This window comes from Mus pahari, chromosome 17 (genome assembly GCF_900095145.1).
Source record: "Mus pahari chromosome 17, PAHARI_EIJ_v1.1, whole genome shotgun sequence".
Taxonomy (NCBI): Eukaryota; Metazoa; Chordata; class Mammalia; order Rodentia; family Muridae; genus Mus; species Mus pahari.
In genome coordinates, this window is record NC_034606.1 from 66,903,511 (window position 1) to 66,905,450 (window position 1,940).

Sequence of the window (1,940 nt, forward strand, 5' to 3'; positions counted from 1 at the left end):
AAATAAATCTTTAAAAAAAAAAAAAAAAAAAAAAAAAGAAGTAGTCAAATCCGAACAATGTCAGAAAAAGAAACAGGAGGATCAGGATCCCAGGAAGATATGAGAGCCAGAAATCTGGTGGAGGAAGAGCACATGGACAAGCCTCCTGGTGCCGGCAAAGGGCTGCTTAAAACTCAGAGATGCCACCTTCACCCAGTCCCTTTAGGCCCTGGTTTCTGACTTCTCTCACATGCCTATTAAAGATAGTATTGCAAGCCAGTTGTGGACCTGGTAGCTCTGGGTCCTGCTCCCCACCGCCTCTCCGGTGCCCTCAGGGGCTGGGGGCAGCAACAGGAATCCCTTACCAAGGACCTACCTCCACCCTCACAGGCCTCCCTGAGCCCAGCCTCCCAGGGGGTGGGGCAGCCCAGGCAGAGGCGCCATGTGGCAGGGGCGGGTAGAGGCTGCGGCTCTGGCCCTTCCAGTATAAACCCCCTAGGCATCTGGTTTCTATCCACCACCCCCCACCACCCTGGGGGCCCCTCAGCCTCCGCCCATGGCCACCCAGACGCTGAGCTCTGAGATGGACGTCCCTTGAAGGGTGGATGGTGCCTTTCTGATCTTCCAATGCCAGCATTGGGCTGAACCGCAGGGACCACGGGGACCACTCCCTTCCCTCTCGCCCTCCCTTGAGAGATTCAGGGTGGGCTTCCCTACGCTAGAGGGGCTGAATCTGGAACCTGCCTTCCGTTCTCTCTAAAGATTTGTGTGTGTCTTCAGAAAGGTGGAGGGGGAAAGAATGGAACATTTCGTGCCCTGTTCCTTGAGGGGGCTACCTTCTTTCCTTGTACCCACCTGTTCAGGCAGAGCTGTCTCTGAAATGGCTAAACCAAGGTGACCCCTAGGCGCTTCCCTTGCGACTGTTACAGATTTGGCTGCTCAGAGAAACTCATCAGAGAGAACCAGACAGAACCCATGAGATTGACACGTAACCCCACATGCCCCGATGAATAACATCCAGTCAGGTACACACACTAGCACACTTCCTGGAGGACACAGGACCCATTCACATCGTGTAATACACAGACATCCACCCTAACACACAACGCGATTCACAACGCTTGACGATAAGGCTCCCTGACTCCCGTTCATATCAGCACAAATGCGTACACACCAGTACACACCCATGCCCACAGATACAGTGACCTCGATGCTCCCCTGTGGACCCACACAGACTCCTCCTGTCAGCACAACATCTCCACATAGATCCCATACTTGGGAGAATAGAGACGGGAGAATCCGAAGTTTAAATCTGAGAAAGCGCACAAGCAAACCGGAGAAAAGACACCAAGATGTTGCTCTTTCTCCCTCCTACTAGGGCAGGAGCCACCTTTGATCCTTTAGTACCCACACCCGTAGAGTCCAGAGACCCAGATGGCCTTAGCAGACTCCCCGGCCCTGGGGAACCCCAGGCATCCCTACCCCCCCTCCCAACGGCCCCCCTGCTCCGTGGCCCCGCTGACTCATCTCTCCCTCTGTGGAGCTCCCCAACCACAGGGGCCTGGAAGAGAAGCTTGGAAAGTTGCACTCATGTCCCCAGCCCCTAGTCTGGCCACTGCCCGCTCCTAAGCACCCAGGCTCAACCCTCCCCTCCGGTGGTGGCGACTCCAAGGATAGGCAATCTAGAGGGGACAAGAAAGAAGGCACCCAGAGATAGGAAAACAGGAAGACAAAAGGAGCCAGATGCAGGGTATTAGACTATCATCTCGGTTAGGAGGAGGGAAAGGATCATGAGTTCAAGGCAGGCCTAGATGACATGGTAAAAAACACATCTCAAACCGGGTATGGTGGCGCAGGCCTTTGATCCCAGCACTCAGGAGGCAGAGGCAGGCGGATTTCTGAGTTTGAGGCCAGCCTGGTCTACAAAGTGAGTTCCAGGACAGCCAGGGCTATACAGAGAA